At 39.2% G+C, this 26,259-nt stretch overlaps 2 long non-coding RNA genes across 8 annotated transcripts in view; one reads left to right on the top strand and one right to left on the bottom strand.

Moving 5' to 3' along the window:
• The window catches only part of LOC117810354, a 160,550-nt gene extending 138,923 nt beyond the window's left edge, over nucleotides 1–21,627 (bottom strand). For 2 of the 7 annotated variants that reach the window (XR_004630760.1, XR_004630761.1), the window contains exons 1-3: nucleotides 21,348–21,482; nucleotides 20,656–20,719; nucleotides 7,689–8,054 (exon numbers count right to left, since the gene is read on the bottom strand). This is a non-coding gene — a long non-coding RNA (uncharacterized LOC117810354). Of the gene's footprint in view, nucleotides 1–2,479; nucleotides 3,056–6,900; nucleotides 8,055–20,655; nucleotides 20,720–21,347 lie in introns of those variants that run through there. The other 5 variants (XR_004630758.1, XR_004630756.1, XR_004630759.1 and 2 more) reach the window with 5 other exon arrangements.
• Nucleotides 1,458–10,586, top strand: LOC117810371. The gene is made up of 3 exons (XR_004630762.1): nucleotides 1,458–1,715; nucleotides 7,698–7,824; nucleotides 10,276–10,586. It is a non-coding gene; the product is annotated as an uncharacterized LOC117810371 (long non-coding RNA).
• Nucleotides 21,628–26,259: the final 4,632 nt, after the last annotated feature.

The following is a 26,259-nucleotide window of genomic DNA, read 5'->3' as shown; positions in this document are numbered from 1 at the left end:
ACAGTAATTGAAAAAAGAAAGAAGCAGAAATAAAATAATGGCAAGACATTAAAAAAACAAAAATTTATTTTAGAATAGAGACTACTCCACACCAGCAACAATAAAATATGTCAGTAAAAAAGTTAAAGCATTGTGTTGACATTAAGAATATAAATAGTAAAAATAAATCAATAAAAAGGGTAAGGATAAGAGTTGAAGATAAAATAAAGGCTAAAAATATAAATACAATTGAGTAAATTAATAATAAAAAGTAGATAGTTAGAATTAATGAAATTAAACAAAATTAAAATCAATATAAAACATATAAGTTATACAATTGTTAAACCCTATATAAAAGCCTAAATGAATAGATACGTTTAAAATAATAAAGTCACTTCTCTTTCTCTGCTGAGCCATTTCTGAGTAACACTGCCATCTATTGGATCCAAAACACCATTGCGAATCAGACACAGATTTTTTTGTCATGTCACCTCACAAACTGCTGCATGATTTATGGATTACAAACCACAATAAATCACTGCATCTTCTATATTTGATGAGTATGAATGTGACAGATGCAAAGGGCAATAAAAGTTCACAGTGTATGAAATCATGATGCCCTATTTTTAACAAGCTCCAGCAATGAGTTTGCACTAAATAAAGCCATACAGCCTGTTGGCCTGTGACCCATTTAAAATGAAACAGCATTTTTTTTTTTCATTATAAGAAAAAGTGTTTTTTTCTGATGAAATTCATCACATATAAGGATGCACAAATATGACAAGGGTATAATTATCCAGTATTTCACTGCTGAACAGAAAGAGAATAAATAAAATATAGATATATTTACAGGTTCTTCCCTCAGGCCATATCCCTCATGAACAATCACACTGTAAACCACTAAAGACTCCTGTGATATATCACATACATGTGCAATACTTTGATTTCTGGTGCAATACCTCATAACCATGTGCAATATTGTAATTTATTCCATAATATATTTTATTTTTATATTAATCTACTACATGTGCACTCTGGCTCAGGCTAATTTAACTTATTTCATGTCTTTAAAAGTACTTATTTACGTCAAATTCCTTGTGTGTGTGTGTGTGTGTGAGCTCACTTGGCAATAAAGCTTTCTTGAATCTTGATTCTTGAGGTTGTTTTTCCTTTTTAAAAACATCTTTTTAATCCCCTAGATTTAGACTCAAAGTCCTGTAGAGAATTAACAAACTGTATCTCTGTGTTGTGGTGTAAAATGTATCGACATGTTTTATTTTTTATCTTTCTTTTCTCTAGAAAACAGCCTTGTTTGTGTCGTATTCTAATACAATTTAAAAGGCTAGAAAAAAAAGAGAAAGAGATCTCGTCACGACATCTGGTTGCTGCGTCAAAATGAGGTAGTTTACGGTAAAACCATGTGATCTCACCGATGTTTGTAAACATGCGTCAGCCACATGTGATTCTGGCGATGAGGAAAGACTCTCCAGCCGTTCAGCCAATCAGCAGCCGGGGGAGTGTCAGGGGCGGGCTTACCGTGTTGCGCTATGGAAAATCATTACGGGGATACACTTGGATGAATGTGCGCTCTCTGAGATTGAATACAACGACAACAAGGCTGAGACGAGAATCTGCTGGTGCTGGACTGATGGGAGGACCGGGTCTGAGCGGAACCGGCCGGGGGAATGGATGAGACTTCTTCAGCGTGTGAGGAGGAACATGCTCGGGATAAACACGTAAGTTATTTATGTTATTATAGGACATAATAGTGCGTATGTAGCGTAGAGAATACCACTATGTAATTCATAAGCACTCGAGTGCGGAGTGAAAAGGTGACAGAAAGAGCGGCACGGTCGAAAAAAAGTGGAAAGAATGATAAAAGAAAGGAAATAAAAGTCATGTATTTGTATGTGAAGAGGGTGTGAGGGACTAATTGATAAAAACACATTTAACTTTTTTTCCAAATCGTGAGTGTTTCATCACCGACATGACAACAGGTAAATTAAACTGCGTCAGCGCGAGGGACCGTCAAGCCACATGAAGTCCAGTGGGAATTTCCGCTGCGATGGAGGAACATGCTGTGACGGCTTGGCAGCGTGAGTTGTTCTCGGTTTAAAACTTGTCTCGTGTGTGAATTTGCTGAGAATATAAAGATGTAAACAAAGCGTGGAGTCGGCGGGCATGGCGTGTGAAGGCAGAGCTCGGAATAGGATGCTGCGCAAGAGATGGACAGTGCGTAATCCTGTTGTGGGAGAGGACGATATTACGCAGTTCATATTGGCACGATCATTTAACACCTCGTGTTTTTCACTCCATGCCCTCAGAAACATGCAACTCTCTTATAAACACATGAAGGATACAGACACTTTACAAACCAGAGAATGAAGCACAGAATGTTCTATTTCCTGTGTCATCTCACAGGTAAGAAAAACTTCAAGTTAAAGTGAGGAGCAGAAAGTGACGCAGCTTGTTTTATTATAGAGATGTCAGACAACATTTGCTGCGTCACAGAGATCCCAGAAGGTCTTTAATAGTAATCTGGCTTTTTAGTGCGCACTTGATATGATGAAAACAAACGCTGTGTCCCACCATAGAGGGTGCTGTCGAGTCAGAAAATACTTGCTCTATATTATGTTTTGTAAGAGGATGTTTACAACCAGATATTCCACATTTCCCCCTTAATTTTCACTAAATCAGAGGGCTCTTTAACATTTTTTTACTACTGAAATAAAGGAACATGATCTTGTTATAAAAGTAAATCACAAATATCATCGAGCTGTCTCACTCAGTTGAAGTTTTGAACTCCTCACAACTGTTGCTGCTCTGTGACAACCAAACAGCGTGTTTGTCTCCCTTTACTAGAGCCTGTAATGCACACCTGCCAGAGCACAATAGGACCCTGACACGCCTGATGTGATGTCACTGAGGTGGATGACACCTCTAAAGACCCCAAGTCACAGTCGCTTACCTACCAAAAGTACGGCAAATGACGATGAAAATGAAACACAGTTCTCGCACGGTGAATTTGTTCAGTCAGTGGGTGAATCAGCGGTCGACCTCACGAGTTGTTAAACCACTGGCAGAGAGAGAGAAAGAGAGAGAGACAGAGGAGGGGAGGGGAGCTTTAGAGCTTTAATTATGTGTACTGAATAGAAACTTGACTCCAGAGGGAAAGTCACTATGGTAGTTTTGAAACAAACAGGTAAAGGTCATGAGTGGAAGTACAGCTGAGAGCGAGCCATGAAAGAGGACATCCTATGTGCAAATATGGATTATTATGGAAAACATAAATGTACTCTTCAGAATATTTTTATTTACAGGCCGTATCATGACCTGTGCATTCGTAATGTTTACCATCTCTTCTGGGGCCGAACTCTAGAACAAGTGACCCACTTTCACAGACAAGGAAACGTGACCTCAATAGTTATTTTGCTGTTCTTTCAGGGAGGGGCGCTGCCTCTCAAGTCAAACAAACACAAGAGGCCAGAACAAGTGGGCTAAATGAGTTAAACCTCATTTTATTTAGAGACTTTTCAGAAGAATGTTGTTATTCCGTGCCAAAAAAAAGGATCCCTGCTTTTTTCAGCGGGGGTAAATACAATCCAGCAGATGCTGTCAGGGCCGAAACGCAGGCAGCAAACAAGCTCTTTGGAGGGAGGGGAGGAAGTGTGACTCTACTGATGGATGTGTTTAGGGTGGAGGATGAGGAGGGAGGGAGGGGGATCACCTGTAGCCTACAGACAGGAGAGTTCAGTGAAAATGATGAGCGACCCACTGACTCTTACAACAGACCCCAGATTATACCAGCAGGCATAGAGCCAAGAGATGACGGTGCTAAAATTAAACCCGGAGCACTGCTGGTCCGTCGCTAGATGATGATGTATTAATAGACAAGTGTGAGGCAGCGTTCATTCACAGGTGTCATTAGCAGACAGACACCTGGCAGGCTGCAAAACAGGGGAGGAAATTATTGTATGCAGCTGTGCTGAGACCCTGGAGGTACATCTACCTGCTCTTGTACTTTATCACATTTATTCTCTCTGTGCAGGAGGAGGGATGCACTTCAGTGTTTAGGAGTTAAAGAACAGGAAGGTGAAATCTTTAGAAAGCTTCAGTGTTGACTGCTAATCGATGGAGAAAAAGGAGTTTGTTTTCTTGGAGACCTGATCTGCATTGAAAGTCCTCATTTATCTTCTGTTATTCAACTCGTAAAGCTGCTCCTTACATCAGCGAGACATCTCACATACCCCCACAGACAGAGCAGAAGCCAGAAGAGGGTGACAAAGTGTTAACCAGCTCTCTTCCCCTCTGCAGCCTCACCACTATGTTTTCCAAAGTTTCAGGCCTCTACCATCCCATCTCAGATTTCCAAACATTTGGCAATCTGTTGCTCTGAAGGAAAGATGATGCAATGTAGAAGAAGATATGTAAGCTATTACATAATCTCAGCATAATAGTTCTCGGAGTACTCTCTGTCCTAAAGAAGCAGGAAGTGAAGTCTGTGTTACCTTTGGCTTTAATTAGTTCAGTCAAGTTCTGGGTTTCCTTTATGATGCCACTTTTTTTTTAAAGAATAACTCTTATATAACAAGAATCGTTCGTTTAACTGTGGGCAAGTTATCACAGCTCAGATATGCAAACTTACTGCTGTCATATACATCCACTTAACGCATTCATGAATGAAATAAAACTCAAATATTAACATTATTCAAAGTAATATATACTCTGTATTTTTTTTCCAATTGAACACATTCTGAGAGGTGGTTTAAAAACACATTACCTCGATGAGTTTGCCCCTCTCACTCCTGATAAATTAGGACCTCTAATCTGTAAGAGGATTAACCACCTTCCCCATTTGCACGTGCCCGCATGCACACAACCCCGCCCCCTCCACTGTTACACACAGATGCACACAGACATGTTGTGCTCCTTTAACTTAACCTACATTAGTGAAACTGTAGGAGCCGTTAGCATGTTGGTTTTGGGGATTTTCTGATGTAAGGAAGTTATGTTCACGAATTAAAAGACTTAAATACTAATGTTTACATGTCATGTCGGTCAGGGGATTTAGGTCAAAGATGAGCAAGAGGTTCTTGTAGATCAAGGATAGCGGGAGAATACGTTTTTAACCGTTATCATGGTAGGCTAGAGAAAAAAAAGAAGAAGAATCAGCTTATAAATATAAATATACCCATCTCCTGTTCAGTTGTTCAGTAGAGTCACAAAAATCAGTTTCTGTCTGTATCCATCATAAAACCAATCTCAGAACCCATCATATTGCCTGATGGCAATACAAGACCACTTTTCAGGTTGTCCAGTGTTGCTAGCAGCCAACAATAAAAGACTCCCGGCAAAGACTTACAATTGTGCATCGTCACTGTTTACTGTCAGCCTAGCAACTTTCTGAAGACATGAATTAGTGCCAAATTGTTGTTGGATGACCACAGATGTGTTTCGGAATTACGTCCTGCTTCTTTCCCCGGCGTACGAATGCTTTCCTTCATGATGAAATAGGGCCCAATACTAATTGTATGTCAAAACGAAGAGCAAAACACTTCTCACACCAAATTCTGACCCTGTACCTGCAGATTTTGCAATTTTATTAACACTCTTTTATCTTAACATGATTGAAAACATTGAATCATGATTTACATTTCCCCTTGATGCTGCTTTTGTCATAATTCATTGTTCCAAATTGATGCCAAAGTTGTACAAAAAGAAATTATAATTGGTCTAAAATACTGCCTTTGATCAATCTGTACTGAAAAGACAATAGATAGAGGAAACCTGGGGGAAACTGGACCATATTTCAAAGTAAAAGAACAGAATTAATGGCCTATAAATCAGACAAAAGCTAACGTTAGCATTCAACTACTTCCTAGCTAACGTTAGTTTTATGCCTAATTTAATTATTACTATCAAACTATAGTGTTTGTATTCAAATTATTTCAAGCTAACACTAATGTTAGCCTGAGTTCACACCTTCCTCGTGTTATCAAGTCAAACTTTCTTAGTATCAAACTGTAGTGCTAGCATGTAAACTTCCTAGCTTACATTAAATGTATCTACAGTTTAGCTTTTTCAATTGTATAATGTAACACTTTGAAATTGTAGTGTTAGCATTCAACCACCTTCTAGCTAACGTAAATATTTGGAAGTGACTGAGTGGTAGTATTAGCTGTTGTCTTACTATGGCTTACATGTCATCATAGTTGTTCCTCTAACGTGTAATATGGTCAATGTCTCTTTTCAGTGTTTATCGTCTTTTCAGTTGCTGATGAGTCCTAGAGATAAGAAACTGTGACACGTTTGTTGTTGTTTTTACAACTCGACAAGTGTTCACACGGGTCATGAACACTATTTGTCACCTGATCTGGCCCCAAAGGTCATCAGGTGAAAGTCTTTAACCGTGCCCAGAGTCAGATCAAAGTCCGGTGAAGGGGCGTTTAGTCGCTCTGGAACAAAACATCCAAACGCCTACACTTAAAAGATTAAACTCAAAACTTAATTCCTTTACAAAGTGAATTAACAGGCACTCTGAGTGTGTTTAGGTATGATGACTTCTGTTTCAAAGTTTTTATTTTCCTTTGATTGCTGTGTGGCATGTCTTAAGTATGCTTTATTGATTTGGTTTCTATATGTTATTTCACTGTTATTGTTTTCTATGTTTTCATCCTCAGTGTAAAGGACATTGAATAAACCTGTAAGGAAAAGTGTTTTATAAATAAAATAGCCGTGCAAATGACTGTATTAGAAAATATAAAATAAGTTAATGATCATGTCTTAAATTTCCCCTCTTACAAAACCTCTGTGCTGCCTGATGCACATTGCATTTTCTCATGTGCATGTTTTAACCAAACAGACGTGTTTCTGTGATTAGAAACAGTTGTTTCTTTTTGACTCTGATGGAAGACTCTTGTACTCGTTAACACTTAAACTTTATTTGGTGCATCTGTTCCTGGAGTTTGTAACTGGAGATGCATTCAGGTTCATAAATATGTTTTAGTTACAGTTTTAAATCAGAGATGAAATTCGCTGTCATTTTAAACAGGTGACTTGGCAGAAATAAAGCTTTGATGCAGAAATCAACCTCTGTACACAAAAAAAAAGGAGGAACAGGGCTTGTAGTAAAAGAATAAAAGAAACAGAGTGTTCACAGATGATACATGGGAGGAGTGAGGACGACAGAAGCAACCTGAAGCCTTTTTACTTCGCTATTTGATTTACTCTCAAAGCTGACATGGTTTTCCTGGGAGTGTTTATCCAAACGGAGAATATTCTTATTTAATTTAAGAGTTAAAGGTTACGTCTTCAAAGCGGTGATAGATGCTCAAATTGAATTATCAGTGGCGACGGTCTAACTAACCAACACAACAGCTCTTGTTTTGGAAGGCCGGACATTCAACTAGCAGTGAGAGGATTAGGCAGTGACACACAGGGAAATTGTCCCCGAAAGACACATGAAGGTTTTGGATTAGGTGCTACGTCACCTTTCTCATCAACTGGACAAACAGCCTCTGCCATACAAGGGAGATAAAGCCAGCCTTTTAATGCCAGAACTACAAATAGAAGCCGGGGACTCTTCCACTTTCATTGTCTCTCTGTCATTTCAAAAGAATCGTAGTCATAATAATAGTCATTTCAAATCTCAAATGAGCTCTCTAAAGACTTTCACTGGACCACAGGGGTTCATACTAATGAGTCTTTACCTGTTTCAGGATCTGGTTTTCCATCCTGTGCAGCCCCTCTTGGACCAGAAGCAGGACTGGAGGCCCGGAAGCAGAACCAGGAGACGACACAGTATCCTATGGTGGATTTCAAAGAAGTCCACAGGGAGCTGCAGAGGTCTATTTTTTTCCCATAGTATGAATCATAGACAGTGCTTGTTGAGTTCATCTCTTGTGCCAGTCTGCTGTGTACCGTTTCTTTTGGTCACCTGATGCACTTTGGTGAAAATCGAGATGCTGTGTCATTCTTAGAGAGGCTGAACATGACTCAGGGTTGTCTTATTGGCTTCGTTTCAGGAAATAGTCAGCATCTTCCTCTTCGTCATTCTTTTTCTGCCTCTTCAGAATCTACAACAGGTCAGAAAGTAAAGAAAATATTAACACCCTAGTTGAATATGGGATTATTTTACATGACTTGATACGTGGACGCCAAGTAACAATCTTCTCAGGGGTAATATTGTGAGAAGTCTTTGGTACTTAAACCCTAAAAACAGTTACTCTTTGAGTCCACTAGATGGTGCTGCTGCTTTTCTAATTAGGTCATAGGGGAAGGAAATTGAAGGCCTTATTATTTACTTTCTATTTGAACAGTTGTTTAATTTAAATGCTAAGAGTGCAGCATTAATCTTTGCAGACCCTCAAACACCTGGAAGTATCTCTTCTTGAAAATCCCATTTTTGCTGAACCAAAATTGACTGAAGTCAGAAAAACAGACTGAAAACCAATCGAATGAGATAAACCATGATGACTAAGGCTCAGTCCTGTAAGTGTTCAGAGTGCTTAATGCAGTCCCACTCTCAAATCATCCAGTGAATGAGTGCATTATTTGATAAAGAAAACTAAATGTAAACAAAACAAGCATAAACAGGATATGTTTACGTGTAATGGACAAAAATATAGGCTGGTTAATCTCCTCTGTGCTCATTATTGGCACATTTGTGGAGTTGTTTATGTCCTATGGTCAGATATTTGCAATCTGTGATTTTCTAAAATACCTAATCTGTGTAATGTAAGTCACACAAATGCATCGCCCTCTGTAGGCAGGCTTTTTTTATTATCTAAGACAACATGTGATGTCATCAGAGTCTGTGAGGGTTTAGTCTGAGGGCTTCAGGGTGGAGATTGGGACGGAGCCAGAGTTTCCTTCGGGGAAGAAGTTTGCTTTTGAAACAAGTTAATGAATCCAGCACTCTGCTTATATCAAAACTTGGAGTTATTGAAGAGGATGGCCCCTTGAGGTGAAGCGTATCATATTTGAGAGGGTACATGGACACAAATATAGCAAAGAAAAAATAAAAGTTATACATATTGAATACATAGTACAAAAACAGACAACCTCAGTCTTATCCACCCACACCTCTGGCTTTTAGTCGTACACAAAGAAGAGAAAAACGATGACCATGTGATTTATCTTTAGTCTATATGACACATCCATCCATCCATTTTCCTCCGCTTATCCGGGTCGCGGGTCGTGGAGGAAGATGGATCTCCCCTCACTTCCACCTGCTCTTCTGGGAGGATACTGAGGTGTTCCCAGGTCAGCTGATCTCTAAGGCTGAGCGCAGACACCCTGCAGTGAAAGCTCATTTCGGCCACTTGTATTCGCAATCTTGTTCTTTCAGTCACTACCCACAGCTTGTGACCATAGATGAGGGTTGAAACGTAGATTGACCGGACAACTGAGAGCTTTGTCTTCTGGCTCAGCTCTTGCTTCACCATGACAGACCGGTACATCGTCTACATCACTGCAGACCCCATCCGTCTGTCAATCTCTCACTCCCTCTTTCCCTCACTCGTGAACAAGGCCCCAAGATACTTAAACTCCTCCACTTGGGGTAAAGACTCTCCTCCGACCCATATATCCTATATGGCACAATGAACTGAAATCATAAACAGGGTGGTTTAAAATGAGAAAATAAAGATGACCTAAAGCAGCAGAAAGAGAAAAATGCCGTAAAATATTGACTTTACAATGTATATTCATGTCTCTGGTGGCTGCCACCCGTGTTTGAATTACATATTAGTTTAAATAATCCAGTATAAAACAGCCTGTGCTTTACGTTCACCTCACTGTGATTGTGATAAAACAGGTGCTGGGTCTGGTTTCTACAAAATGACCAAAAGTGTCATTAATGGTTATCTAATTTGACGTTTTTGTCCCATTTCAACCCCAGGTTTTAATTCCTGTTTAATTAGTCTTAAATGACGTGTTTCCACTAAACTGTCTCGTACATGTCTTTGTTGATTTAAAGAGATCAGACAGATGAAGGATCTATTTCCTCTAAATCCCGTCCATCATTAAAGAAAAAGCAGTGACTTAATTTGGCGTTTTGGCAAGACTCTGAGAAAACCATCTGTCTAATGAGAAATTATGTTAGTCCTGATTTCATTATATCCCTTCACACTGACAAACTTGTCCCAGCTAATAGAATCAGCCTCTCTTATTGACAGCATTAGAGAAACTCAACATGTTGATCAATGTTATTTTCATAATCTCATACAGCAGCGTTGAGTCAAGCAGCGTCCCCGGGGGGAAAAGTGACATAACTAATGTTTTTCTTTCTAACAGCAGAAGAAGATGCAGCATGTTTTTTCTTCTTCTGAAGGCATCCTCCCCAGGGAACTGGTTTCAGATGGTGTCTTAGAGAATAAAATCCCATCTAGCACCATTTGAAATCGGTGTCCTTGAGCAGGAACAGACTTCAAGAGTGATGACAGCGACGACCTCATTCTCTCAGCGCTAAGGATTACAGCTTGAAGGAAGTGTTAGCATGCACGTTTTTTACAAACTGTCCCAGATTTATGACAAATTAAAATTCGATGAGGCGTTCATTGATGATGGAAAACGACGTGTTCATTCTTTCTCTGGTTCATTCCTCTGCACAGCTTTCACCTCAGTGAGCAGGTGCTGGATGAGTCCAATCCTGAGCCCGTCTGACCCCCTCTCATCAAGGCTGACCGTTTTCTTTTGGTGTTCAGAGTTTCCATCATGTCTAGCACCATTTGAAATCGGTTACAATGTGGAGGGAATATCAACAAGTCTTCTGCTCCACACATGCCGGGTCTACAAATCACCACAAGATGGCAGCATTGAAATGAAATCTACACCATCATACAGGGAAACCAAGTTAACAGAAATCTCTTATCACAAGACTTTAAAAAATCTGCAGCTCACTGCTATCTCACTGTTTTTTTCTTGTCGTCATTGTTATGAATTCAGTTTCTTCTTTTTCACCGTTACTCAGAAGCGCTGTTTTGAAGTTCCTGCTTCAGTTATCTTGTCTTGCATGTTTCCTCCAGGAAGAGATGATAAGTTAATAGGTTACTGAGTTCATTGCTTCAGTAGTTAAGAGGATGAGTATCCACCTTTTGCAGAGTTGTCAAAAATATGAGATTTTCCCTTTTTTGAAATATAAACCCTCATCCACCAACAAGGCCTGTGAGGACATCGAGAATAAAGCTCTGTAAAAAATAATCTGAGAAATATGATGACTTGTTTCTCTCTTGACATTATTGAGTAAGTTCTTCATTTGTGAAACAAATACTGAAGAATAACGTCACACGCTCCATGTTCCTCATTTTGACCCAGGCGGCTGATTGCTCCTCAGATACTATCCTTCAAAATAACATACAAGCTAACCTCAGACCAAAACAATGACTTTATCCTCATATATGTACAACTCTGTGTTCAAAATCCCCTTTTCTGTTTCCCTAATGTGGCCCTAACCCGCATGGACAAGTCATTCATATCATCAGGAGACAAAACCCTGATTATTATTTATCATTATAGGAAAGTTCATTTACATTTTCTGTTTGTATTAAATGAACTGGAAAAAAAAGTTGTTAAATCTTTGCCTGCTGCATCTGTCTCTGTCGCCACATATAGTAAGTTTCATACTACTGTAAATATTCTGGCATTTGAAAAACATAATCAATAAAAATGTTAAAAGTCACATTTGTGTGCTTTTTCTTGAATTCCGCAGGACTCTTGGTGCTGGTATTTTTCAAAAGCATTCATTAAAACAAAGTGAATAGGCATGGCAAGTTTATTTCTAAAGCACCATTCACACAGAGCAATTCAAAGTTCTTCATAGAGTTAAAAACAAAACAACAACCAAAAAAAACATTTTATAAACATTTCAACAGCTTTCAGTCTTTTTATCATGTAATTCAGTTCAATGTTTTTTTTGTGCGGCCTATCATATTTAATCTGCTCTTTCTCTCTCTCCCTGTTTCTACTTGTATAACTTAACATATACTACCAGTCAAAAGTTTGAACACACCTTCTCATTCAATTTATTTTAATTATTTTCAACATTGTAGATTAATACAAAACTATGAAATTATATGGTTTTGCCATAATAGGAATTACAACAGTTGTCAAATAGGGCTATCCATTGTGTACTGACCCTACCTCTGAACAACATAACTGATGGTCTCAAACACATTAAGAAGGCAAGTCATTCTACAAATGAACCCTTGACAAGGCTCATGTTAATTAGAAACCATTCCAGGAGACCACTTCATGAAGTGGACTGAGAGAATACCAAGAGTGTGCAAAGCTGTCATGAAGGAAAAAGGGGGCTACTTTACAGAATCTAGAATATAAAAAATATTCTGCTTTGCTTAACACTTTTTTTCTTAATTAAATAATTCCATATATGTCCTTTCATAGTTTTGATGTCTTTGGTATTAATCTACCATTTTTCAGATAATTAAAATAAATAAAAACCCTTGAATTAGAAGGTGTTTCCAAACTTTTGACTGGTTGTGTTCATACTTAATAGTGTTGTGTGGCTGTTTTAAATTGGGAAGGATTATTATAAATAATCCCCCCCCTTCACTGCTCTGAAGTCCGTAACTTGCAGAGTCTTATTGTCCCAGCAAACACAGAATCACAACTGACATTTTTGTTAATCGAAATGAACCCTTTAATTAATCAATTTATCTCAGAATGTCTTCACAAGGATTAAGACATGCAGCCCGAAGTTGGCTCAGACTTCAATTTAATAATATGATGCTATGGGAACAAAATATTTGACAACGACATAAAACAAATTGCAGCACCAAGCTCTGCAGGTATTCTTGTTGGAATTTCGGATAAAATATTAAGAGTGTATTTTAAAGCTTATGTGAGAAGTTTTTAGCAGGTATTAGACAGACTGAAATTAATACTGATGTCTCTTTGTGACCCACAAAAGCAAAAGAGACCATCAGAGAGAAGATTTATTACTTACACAACAGCTGTTTTATATGCTGGTCAGCCCTGATGCAGGGTAGGTGTTATAGAGGAGGTTTTAAGCACTGTCCCAAAACAGTTTTTTTCAAACTTTCATGGCAAAAACTCATCATGAGTTGTATTTCAGGTATATGAAATAAAGAGAGATGAGTTTTTTTTGGGTCTCAAAAAAATCCCACTAACACACAAGACGGATAAATTTAGCAAAGAGAAAAAGATCCTGCTTTGTCCAGAGGAGGTGCCAAAATTGACAACCCGGATAGATCCTCACAGGAGCTTAAAGTTCTCATATCCAGCCATAGTTTAGTACTGAAAAGTAGTTTCACACAACTATTCACAGTATGTTTTTTCATTAGATGAACATGTCTGGTGTTGACTCTGATGTGTGGTTTCAACTTTATAGCTCTGTGACCAACAGGAAGTTGTTGTTTGTGTTTCACGCCACAACATCACCAAAACATCACCCCTGTTCAGTTTCAACCAAAGAGACAGAATATCCCCCTGCCACATGACACACACATCATAGTCAATCTCCTGACTCTGATGGGTCTACCACTGACATGCTATAATTAAATGAAATGTAATTATAGCATGTCATCGTTTAATACATGCTGCCTGGCGCTCTCATGCTTCATTACGTAGAGAGCAGACGGGGAACACGAGACGATAACGGCACCAGGAAAAAAAAGTGTCAGACCTGTTACCGTGCACACGTCTAAAGGCTGACAGACACATTAACAAAGATGTCTTTTAGAGTCAATGAGTCAGAGAATTAAATGTATGAATGATTAACCTGTACTGTCGAGGTTAATACTAACCTCTGCATAGAGGCACATAAGAAATAAATAACCATGAATCCAGTCTTTCTTGTCTGATTTTTTGGTACATCTAGATCAAACCAATGCAGAAAAATACAGCAACCTTATGGTTTTATCTTTTCTAATGCCAATGTTTTAGTTGGATTATTGTATTTGTATTATAGTACTTAAAAATTTGTACCTATACTTGCATATTGGAGATTAAAAAAAGCAAGAGTTGTGCAATACATCCATCCCTCATGAAGGCTACAATGCTAAGAATTTCTTAAAATGAAGTTGTGTTGAATTAAAGACATGTAATTTTGTTTGCAGCAGTTTTCTGGTGCTTTTATTTTTACTTCTCACAATTTAATTGTGTTAATTACATCAATTAACGTATAGCATAATCAATACAAACATCCCTGTGAGTGTCTTAGGATGCATTTCAGCACACATATTTGTATTATTTCATTACTTTTTTCCTCTACTTTACCAGGCCTGTTTACATTTAGAAACAATACCTTGTGTACAAGGCAAACCTTTACAAACCGCAGCATTAAAAAAGTATTTCATAAATTAAATACTAAATTATCACAAACAGAAATTACATTATTAAAGGGGACATATCACGCTTTTTTCATCAATATATATTGGTCTAAGAGGTCCCCAAAACATGTCTTTAAAGTTTATGCTCAAAAAAACACTTTGAAATCAGATTTTGGCATGCCTGAAAAGTCCTCTTTTCATTCCTCATCAGAACACTTTGTTTTCCCTCTGACCACGCCCCCTCCGGAAGTGGATGTGCCTCGGCTCTCCAGCACGTTGATCTAATGTTTACATGTTGGCTGAATATACACGGCTGCTCAGAGATCGCGTTACTTCAACCCTCTGAATCTGATCCTGACGGAGAGGCGCCTGTAGCAGGACCTTTCTGAACGATTGGTCATAGATTTAGTGTTTCTTGTTGTTTTATTTATCAGTATGTAGACGTGTGTCTTGGTACACAGCTACGAACATGTAGCTATGTGGCTGTGCTAACTAGCGCTAGCACTTATCCATGATAAATAAAAATCATCCACTAGGTCTTCAAATCTGCAGACGTGGGGAGTAAAACCGACCTCTGCCAGAAAGGCAGCAGGACCTTTTATGAAGGATTGGTCACAGATTTACTGTTTCTTGTTGTTTCATTTGTCAGTATGTCGACGTGTGTCTTGGTACACAGCTACAGCTACAGCTACAGCTATGAACATATAGCTATGTGGCTATGCTAATTAGCGCTAGCACTTATCCATGACAAATAAAAATCATCCACTAGATCTTCAAATCTGCAGACGTGGGGAGTAAAACCGACCTTTGTGTTTATTAAGACAGCCTACAACTAGCATGCCTCCCTCCTAAGCTCCTTGTTAGCACACATTTGTGCAGGTAATGAAAAACGGGGGAGGGATTCAGTATTATTTTATACAGTCTATGGGCTGAACAAGCTCCGAGCTCTGACTCCGTGACAGACCGGATATTGTTGTTACGTAACAAAAACACGGAAGTCTGAAACGGCTCGTTTCACACACATTTACAGAAAGGTGTAGAAATCAAAACAGGGGCAGAATGGATTTTTTTCATTCTCGGGGGGTTTGTAGACATGCCAGGGAAACATATTTCAGGTAAAGAACCATTAAAAAGTCAATTTTGCATGATATGTCACCTTTAAGTTACGAATCAGCAAACAGGACACCTTCATTCTCAGGTCAGATTTCCCTTTAACCTGTTGCAACCAGAGACTGTAAATAATGGACAGCGTTGCTCCGCCTCTTCCCGTTGTACAGTTCTGAAGCCAAAAAATCCTGCTCCTGGGCACAGCCGTTGTGCAGCCAGAGCCTGTGAAGCCACTGTAACGAGCTGCGCCCTACAGTGTAGCGTCACAAGACGCTGTGTGTCCAAGTGGCAAACTCCGGTCTCAAACGATGAGGCCAATGCGGAAGTGCTGTAAACTGCAATACATCGAAAATCCGCTTGAGGCTGGCTGCAGAAACACCGGAAACCACATAGACATGAATGGGAAAAAGACGATCTTTGCAGCATTAATAAACATGTTTACAGCCTGGTTCAAAAAACGGCTTGGCCCTACAAAGCTAATCTCTCTAATGGCACACACTGTATGGGGGGTGGATTTTTTTCTAACGTGACGGTTCAGAAGATATTAAGATTACGAGCCCAAATAAGGACATGACTGACGTGACTCCCGGTTGGGAACACACAGCCATTGGCTAAGAGGATCACACTACGTCACACTCTGCCTAGTTGAGTTCCGCATTTCCAATATGGCTGCTGCCGTCGATTTGTTTCAAAACAGCTCTCAGGACCAGATGGGTGACGTCACGGATACTACGTCCATATTTTATACAGTCTATGTGTGTGTCCTCTGAAGTTTCCCTCTACGGCGGCTGTGAATCAAAGGAAACCCGGAAGTAAAACCTTGTTTTTTAAACTCTAATAACGAACAAAAAACAAACTTTTCAGAAAAAAGAGGCCTTGAACACAAAACAGTTAAATAATAACTACATATCACCACAGCATACGGATGTGAGAAACATTCGTACGACATGTATTTATTTTTTAAAGTTTGACTGCTCCCCCATTCAAATGAATGGGGGAGACGGATTTTTTGACCTATACTGCAGCCAGCCACCAGTGGGCAGACACTCTGCTGAAAGCTTCACCTAAAGCCGAGCGAGATGCACCCCTGGTTGCAACAAGCTCTCAGTCTAATAAAACAAGCTCTCAAAATGTGACCCTCTGGCTCATATTAAGGTCAGGAAGCTTAAATTTAAAATCACTTCAGTCACAGGCAGAGTTGGCTCAAGTGGCGATTGGAATTTGCCCACATGACCTTTGAACCCACTAAGAATAGCCATGGAAGTCCCATATCAGCTCTGAACATTGTGCTGCCATCATCAATTGACACTGTTAGACCCACAGTCTGTGCAAGTAGACGCACGGTTGGGGGCGCTGGTTTGGTTTGGCTTCATGGTTAAATTGTGTGCCCCATGTACAGAAGATATAGTGGGCAGCCTGAGTCCAACCTGCAGCCCTGAACTGCATCATGCCACTCCCCACTCTCCTCAGTTACCGCCTCTATCCTCTGTACCCTTCTGTACTCTAAGCCTCCAACCTGAATAAATATGGATGGCATGATAGCTCCCCTAAAGAGAAGCCGAAATATTAAGAGCTCCCCCTGCTGGCTGTCCGCCTAACTGAGACATGGGTCAGAGTACAACATTAAAAAAAAAATGTGCCCACATCACCCTCATTTTAGCTCATCTACACTGGCTGCATGTTCATTTTAGGATTGATTTTAAGATTATTTTACTGACTTTTAAAGCGCAACATGGACTTGCCCCTCTCTGAGCTTTTATCCCCCTACAAACTGGGACACAGTCTGAGATCCTCTGACTGTACTCTGCTAGCTGCTCCAAGGACCCAACTGAAAACTAAAGGGGGCAGAGTGTTTTTAGTCAGGGCTCCTACACTCTGGAACAGCCTGCCAGAGGAGATCAGACTTGCAGAATCAGTCCCTTGTTTTATATCGTTACTCAAGACACATTTTTACAGAAAAGCTTTTATTGTGTGATTTTATTTAATTTTAACTCTGTTTTTAAGGGTCTGTTTTAAAAGCCTGCATGCGTTTTAGTTTTTATTTCCTTTTATTTTTTATTGCTCCATTTTGCTTTGCACTTCTTCTTGTTTTTATTGCCCACTGTGGAGCACTTTGTTACCTGTATTGAAAAGTGCTATATAAATAAAGTATTATTATTATTATTATTATTATTATTATTTAAAAATTGTCAGATTTTTCCCGAGCTTGCTGTCTGTCATTACAGTTAGCTCTCATCACGCTGATTTATGTCAGAGAAGTTTAGTTTCTATTCATCATTTGATGCTCCAATAGAGAGTAAAACACAATCTCTGTTGACAGATGAAGCTCCTGCGGGCGCTGTGTGTGCAGGATTAGCAGAGTAGAGTTGATGGAAGCAAACATTAACATGAGTCATAAGCTTCTCCATAGCCGTCGGTGTCTACTTTAACCCGACACCAGTAGCTATTATGGAGTGGACTGTGCCGACTTCCCTGATCTTTGCGGTTTTATTAGTAAGTTAAATCTGTGCTTTGAGAAAGGGGCAGGACGTCAGCAATGCAGCTCCAATGGCTGATCTTGACCGCACAGACTTAGAGTGCAAAACATCACGATGTCAGAGCTGGGAGGTATTTTGGCTTCACTTTTGTACAACAAAAAGAGGAGGAAACATGCCATCCATCTTTCTGTACAGTCCATGATTGAACGAGCTGTAAATCATCACAGCTTCTCAACTCTTCTGCTGATGTTTTCAGTCAGTAACTGTGAGGAAAAAATGTCCATTATACTCCTCTCTACCTTCTGACCCTCTCAAAGTCAGGGTTAAGTGCTGTTACGGCAAAGTCAAAACTAAATTTAAAAGGCTTTAAATGGCCGGCCTCTGAAGGAGTATAAATGTCCGCCTGCAGTGTGACCTTACCTCTATCTCTGGAGCTTGCAAAAAGCCAGCTTGGCAACTTGCTGAGGATGTATTCATAGCTGAGTGTTGCTATATCAACAAACAAACATGTCTGTTTCATGTCGTTTCACTATGGAGCTGTGTGTGCGTGAGTCATGAGGAGTGTCTCTGTTTAACATGACATCATCACACAGCAGGAGCAGCATCAGTGTTGGACTCAACCTCTCCCTGCGCTGACGTGCTGTGTGTGCCAGCTACAGTGATGTGGTGAGTGTGACTGCTGTGTCTGGTTGTGTAAGCTTACTACAGTCAGGATTTCCCCTGAGCTCAGCAGATTTATGAGGAGGACTAGTAATTATAACTTCTGATTCAGATTGGTCAGAACAGACGTGAAGAGTTAAAGGAGGAACAAGAATAAAAACATTTTTGAAACCTTAAAACTTAGGTCTCCATGTCTTGTTTAGGGTTTATTATGCTTATTTACACTGCGGGTTGGCGATAATGTTTCAAGCAAGCACAGCTCAAAAGCTAATAAATACTTAATCTGTTATTCACTAAAAAGCAAGATTATGAAACTTTGAACAAAAAAATAGCAGATTATTCTGAATAGATCATAAACTGTAATGAAAGATGGAAGGCACAACTGTGTAGGCAAAGCATTTAGAGGTCCCGCTACTGACTGACTGCAGTATTGGTCATAAACCCAAACTGTATGAAAATTGTACGTAGTATCTGTGACGTCACCCATCAGTTCCTGAAGCACTGTTTCTAAGCCAAATTGGAATTGCTGAACACAACCAAATTTTGTCTGAGCTAGTGTGAGGTAAAGAGGTGGGCCTTTAGCCTTTTGGCTTACAGCTACAGGGCACCACCTGTCAATCAAGTCAGCCATGTCCTTATTTGGGCAAAACTAGTCAGTTTAATGTCTTAAAAAAAACCAAGTTATAAAAAAAATTCACCCTCGTTCAGTGTGTGCTGATTGAGAAATTAGCTATTCAGACCTAAACTGTTTTTTGAACCAGGCTGTAAACATGTTTATTTCTGCTGAAAAGATTGTCTTCTTTGAATTGGTGTGTATGTGGTTAACAGTGTTTCTGCAGCCAGCCTCTAGTGGACGCTCGAGAAACTGTAGTTTTTCACACTTCTGCATGGGCCTCATATTTTAAGACCGAAGGTTGCCACTAGGGTTTGGAATTGAAAACCGGATCCGACTTAGAACCGGTTCCAATTGATCAATTCCATCAAAATTGTACACCTCAAATGTTATCGATTCTTCTTAAAAATGTATTTCCCAGCACGACGTCACGTCGCGGTACGTTGCATTGCGTCACACACTCTGAGATGCAGAACTCCTTCAACCACGAGGAAACATACAAATTCAAAGTATTTTCCTCCAGGCTTGAGGGGCCACGTCCGGACTCACGCGGCCGAGAATGAGGTCAACCCATTGTTCAGTAAGTTCAAGTTGAATATGTTCATGTTCAGTCTTGTGCAGACATAATTTTGGAAAAAATAAAATGGTTCCTTTTGGTGCGGAAGACTGTAGAACTACTACTACTACTTTTAAGAGGCCCCTAAAAAATAATCAGAAATCGTTAAGAGAATTGATAAGGAATTGGATTGATCCAGTGATTGTTTCTAAAAGTGTGTTTTTAAAAACAAAATCCAGCTTGTCACAGCTTCACATTTGATTAATGCCATCATCCTGATAGGTAAAATAAGTATCAGTACAACTTCTTCTGAGGTCTTTTATACAGTATCATAAAGATAGCACAGAGGTGCAGCATAGCATCTGCACAAGGACCAGATGCACTGTGTTCAAAGTAAAACTCAAAACACCTGTGCACAGCAGGTGGCAGTGTCTCACTTCAGCGGATGTTTAAGGCCTTCATTTTTATTGCAGTGAAACTGAGACTACTCTATTTGTATCTATTTATAAAACTAACAAACCTTATTGTTGATGATAAAAACTGTAAGATCACTCTACTATAAACGCTTATTAATATTTACTTTGAGATCACTGCCACACTGACAACGGTTTCCTCTCGCTTCACATCTGTTTCTGGTCAACTGCTGAGGCCACAGTGGGAAACGTTTCTGTCTTGTTTGTCTTAACTTTAAAGATCTCCATCCGCCCAAATCATGAGAGCGACTTCAAAGAGAATTCTTTTAATCAACAAGTGGTTTCATCCTTTTTTCATCCCTTGTTTCTCATCGTAGAGTCTGTTGTGCTGTAAACACGCTGACCACACTCGCCACAGTATGTGTCACCATACAAATGAGTCAGCTACGCCTGCCAATGGGGTTGCCGTGTTTATCCTACAGTACAATGCCCCAGAAAACATGTGCTGGCATGAGTGTGTGTACTTCATTTTGTTGTTTACCTCATGTGTAGACTGCATCACTTCCTCCGCTCTGAGATTCCCCTCCAGTCATGCTTGGCCACATCTGGAACAGGAGAGAGAGAGAGAGAGAGAGAGAGAGAGAGAGAGAGAGAGAGAGAGAGAGAGAGAGAGAGAGAGAGAGAGAGAGTCACGCAGGCTGCAGGGCTGATGGGAGGATTTCCTCCTCTTTGTGCCCTGACACTATGAAAACTCATCAAAATGAGAAGTTCATGTCATCAGGCTGAGTTAAAGTTAGGCTGTAATGCACTTTATCTGATCAAAAACTTCCTGTAGTAGAAAGTTTGACTTTAAGGCCTTTTATATTCTGATTATTAACAGTCATTTGTGAGAAGCTGCTGGAAGAGGAAATGTTTTGACACACATAAAGTCCACAGCTATCATTTACATGTGTTATGAGGGCCACAGCTGTCATGATAGTCAAACAGAAGGAACGTTGTTCAAAAGTAGATGCAAGATCTGCAGTGAATATGGTAACCCAACAGCAATAATTTACACAACATACAGAGGTACATTGTGATGGCTGGAGCCTCATGGGTAAAATCCCCCCAGCCACACCCTCACCTCTTTTTCTTGCAATTAATCACATTATCTAAATTAAACACGCACATTTTCATCTTGTAAGATAATATACATATTTCTGTTATAACTATCATTGTTTGTTTTTGAATTACCTGACTGTGGGGGATGGCACTTCCTGGTTTGAGCAAAAGGTGTGGCTAAGGCCAAACAGGACTCTTCTGCTGAAGCCAGCTTGTTGGAGCAGACCATGTCCTCTGATGTCAAGGGGGGGTTTAGTTTAAGTATTGCTTTGAATTTAGTTTGACATGGTGTCCATTTTGTTTACCCCTTCAGTTAAACTTGGTTTGGCCCTCCGCTATATAAATTCCCTTTTTGTCTCACAGTGGAAGGTCTTATTCCTATTCTTTATTAGCTTCCAGTGTGGTTGCTAGTCTTCCTGGGGTCCACACAACAAAACAAAAATAAGAAAAACAATCATTTAAAATCACATTGTATCCATAAAACAAAGATGCGACAGCATCAAACTATAAAAATAAAAAACAAAAATGCAAAATAAATGAAGCATCTGAGAAAATTGAAAACAAAAACAAAAAATTGTCTCAAACAAGTGACACAAAAAAATAATGAAGCAAAAGGTTTCAAAACAGTGATTACAGAACATCTGTGAGAAACTCATCATGTATTTGTTTTAGAAACTTCCATCCATCCATCATCATGACCGCTTATCCCGTTCATGGTCGCGGGGGCCTGGAGCCTTTCCAAGCTGACAGGGCGGAAGGCAGGGTACACCCTGAACAGGTCGCCAACCTATCACAGGGCAAACATGGGGAGACAGACAACCATTCAGAGGACCCTGAGAGAACCCACACATGCATGGGGAGAACATGCAAACTCCACACAGAAAGGTACCTGCCTGACCGGGGATTCGAACCAGGAACCTTCTTGTTGTGAGGCCGCAGTGCACCACCGTGCAGCCTGTTTTAGCAACTTTTTAAAAGAACATTTTTGATCCGTCTCATGTAAGTGGGGGGCATAATTCTGACCGAGGAAACTTTAATGACAATAGTTCTCATCATACAATAAGTTCTTGGACTTAAGTTCATACCTAATACTTTGTCTCGTTAATTTGAGTAATGTTAAGTTGACCACTTTTATAGGCCTGGTTCTTATATAACTCCTGTCTTGTCTCGTACTGCATGGTCCCTACATGTCTTTATTTATTTTTTAAATTTTCACCTTTATTTAACCAGATAATGCCCATTGAGATCATGACCTCTTTCACAAGGTTGAAAGAGGTACATGGTATAGAGCAGATTGCAGACAAAAAACAATCAATATTTATTTAAAAGGTGCAAATGGAGATCACAGACAACAATTTTAAAAACACCAGCACTGTTCAGTGGTCTCGCGCTGTCTTTCTTTTAAGATAGAGCCAAAGGCTTCAAGTGAAATAAGATCTGTCAATTTCCAATCCTCCTGGAGTTTATTCCAAACAGAGGGTGCCACACAACTTAACGCTCTTTTCCCTAACTCTGTCTGAACACGGGGAACACACAGCTAGAAAATGTCACAAGAACGCAGTGTCTATTCATTTTTCATCAACCTAAAACATATCTAAAAAATGTATAAAAGAAGAAAACATGGCATTACAGTATCATCTTACTTCAAAAACTATTTTTCTTGAAGCATAGGCATGTTGTCTTTCACACAAGTTTGGATACATTTGAGATAAGTTAGGAATGTGTGAGACTGCCTAAGAGAAGCTCCTTAACACAAACCTAATAAAAAAGTAACACATATCTCATAGATGTACGTGTGAAAAATGCTTCCCTACTGTTTTGATAATGACATCAGGGTTATTTTACGAACTGTTTTACAGTAAGCACTGCAGCATGTCCACTTTAGATTTAAGATAGTCCCCTATAACCTTCTACAGTTAAACACTGATGTCCTCAATCATCCTGGAAGATGTTTCTGTATGGTAAAAATAAAAAGTGAAAGTGTGAGCACTAAAGGAATTCCTGTGGAAAGATCAGTCCAAAGAGGATGGATATGCCAGTCATCACCATGTCCATATACTTGTGGGACAGGAAACAGGCTTGTTTCCTGTTTGACAAGTACAAATCCAATTACGAGAATGACATATCGCTTTGATGTTCTTTAAATTGACATTACAACTTCCCTTTGCTTTTAAGATTACTGGAAACTTCTAGGAATGTCTAAATCGTGCCAAATGTCCAAACAAGTTCCTGATGATGTGATTTTTGGGAAACACACATTTACGTGATCCTCTGACAGTCATGATCTAAGCTAGGATGGGTGTGGTGGATCTGAGCTTGTTCAGTGGAAGAACAGGCTGTGAAAGAGGAGCAGGAATCAATGCTTGTGATTTTGGTGAGTGTAGAAACTTGCCCCAGACAGGGAGGACACCCGGCATATTTCCTGCCGTCTCTCAGGTTTGTTTGTTTTATCACATCACCTTCTGTGAGACCACATCTTAGAAAGGACCAGTACAGTTGTTTTTTATGATACCATCATATGAAAACAGTGCACTAACTGGATTATACATGTTTGTGTGCCCAGGTTTATAAATCTAGATTCAGCAGGTTCATTTTGAAGGCAAAGCCACTGTGCTGGCTTTGGGTTGAGTCAGCGCTCAACAAGGTTTCCCTGCAATAAGAGACACGTTTTTTGTCAACTCTTTCAACTAATTTTTAAGATTTCATCAGGATACAAGTCTTTCTTTCTTTTTTTTTCTTTCTCTCTGTTAAATGTATTGGTTACTTATGTGTGTATTATATATTTGTTTTGTAGGGCCTCCTTGAAAATCATCATATAATCTGAAACGCCTTCATTGAACCTATCTGTAAAAGTAAGCTAGCTTTCATGAGTTAGCTGTTAGTAGCTAATGTGTTATGAAATATTTTGTTTACCATACGACAGGACCCTTTTCTCATTGGACTATTGCAACTCTTTATACTTTAGTTTAATAGAACGCATTGAAATTTAAAATTATCAGTAAATGCAAGCTAGCAGTACTGTTAGCTAGGAATTGGTTGAAAGCTAATGCTAGCTTTTGTGACTTAGCTGGTAGCTAAAGGGTTATCTGACATGTTTACCATGATATATGGCAGGATTTCTCTCCACATTCACTATGACTTAACATTTGGATGTGTTTAAAGATACAATATGAAATGTATAAATTATTAGCTAACATTACAAGTTAGCTAACAGTATTATTAACAAGAAAACTGCTTAAGCATGTAAACTGTGCTTTTTTCCCAGAATTTCAATAATAATCTACAGAACTGCTGAATAATCGTAGAATTATTACAATGTATCATATTTTGTATGTTTCTACAATTTTAAAATCTGATAACAGCAGCTCAACACAGTAAACACATTTGAACCTCTTTCCTTAAGCCGGATGTCAGAGGAAACTGGTCGCTTTGAGATGCAGGTTAGTTGGACTGATCAGTATGAAAAATGTTCCAGCCTTCCCTTACCTCCCACCAGGCGCCAATGATCACATAAAATTCTTGACCTTTTCCCAATACCTTCCTTTAGGACCAGATACGAGCAGACATCATCCTAGCTTAAGCTTCCTATCACCTTGCTTCATCAAGAGGTCAACTTTTCCACATTTCAATTTGTCTTGTGCTTTTGTTCTTATTTACTCGGTTTCGCGAGCTAACAAGTTTATTTCTCAGGTTTTCTAAAGATCGCAACTTATTTTTCTTGTTATCTCAATATAAAAAAGGTTTTATTCTCGAGATAACAAGAAAACTGAGAAAATAAAATGTATTCATTCATTTTCTTTTAGGGCTTCTGTACTACACATAAAAGGAGCACATTTATACATATGGTAAACGAGTAACTTCGGGTAGTATGAAAGGCCTGTTATCAGTTTCTTTAATTGTTTTGTTTTTTAGTTTTTTCCACAAACTTTGTTTCCAACATTTTGCCTTAGTGAAGAATAAAAATACTTTTTGTTTTGAGACATTTATCTTACAGGTTGAAGATCAAAAACACAAAAAACAAGCTTTGTTCTCTGAATAAAATGAGATAAATGTTCTCAAGATGACAAGCTTTTTCTTGAGATTACGACAAAATTAAGTTCTAGAGAAAACTGAGAAATTAATTTTATTTAATCATGTCCTTTTCTGTACATTTAAGTGTTTCTTAGTCCCTTAATTTAAAGTCCCTTACATATAAAAAAAATGACCCCAAATGTGAACTCTCCCTCTGAAAAAGGCTGTATTGTTCCCTAGACTACTGGTAACTGTACTTTTTGCAATTGTTAGGCAAGGTGGATGGTAAACAAAAACGGGAAATTGGAACTGTATTGACTTTGACACTAAAAATTTGTGGGCTGGACTCAAAAAACAAAAACTACAGTGTTTGTGGTCAATGTAATGATTATACAAATTCCATCATTTGTAGTTCAGCAGCATGTTTTTACTCGTCTCTGGTGCAATCGTAGAAGTCTGTCGTCAGATGGACGTGGCTCCAAGCAACAGTACAGCCTTTCGTTCTGTCTTCAGGGGCTTGGTGTGGAGGATGCTTAATGACTACCACCACTGTTACAGAGTGCCCCCCTCCCCTCATCCCCCCGCTGTCTGTCCACATAACTAAGATGAATAACTACCATGATGAGTGCATACCCTTTTTATGACCATGTTTTCCCCTTCTAGAGGATTTCTCAAGTCAGTCACTGCCTCTGTCTAATCCAGCTAAAGCGCATTCATCGTCAAAATCATAACTGTAATATTTGACTGAAAGTAATTTACCGTTTAGCCTCTTTGAAGTAGACACAATAAACTGTTTCTTTGATCCATTGGAGGCACAGTTCTGGCCTCTGGCACTCTGAAACAGTGGAGTCGCTCTTTATTATGGGGCTTTTCTCTTTACTCGTCCACACCCCTGCCAGGATTACCGCCTGTCCGTCACTGCTGCCATGACTATGAATGTAACCATTGAGGTTCTCCTTCAGGGAACAAAAACTGCTGCTTTGTTTAATATGAAGAGTGTTGAACATTTGCTTCAAGGTAGTCTTTTGAAAGA

Source organism: Notolabrus celidotus, chromosome 1 (genome assembly GCF_009762535.1).
Source record: "Notolabrus celidotus isolate fNotCel1 chromosome 1, fNotCel1.pri, whole genome shotgun sequence".
In the NCBI taxonomy this organism is placed as follows: Eukaryota; Metazoa; Chordata; class Actinopteri; order Labriformes; family Labridae; genus Notolabrus; species Notolabrus celidotus.
The sequence above is the reverse complement of the archived record's forward strand: the minus strand, read 5'-3'. Positions and strand labels throughout refer to the sequence as shown.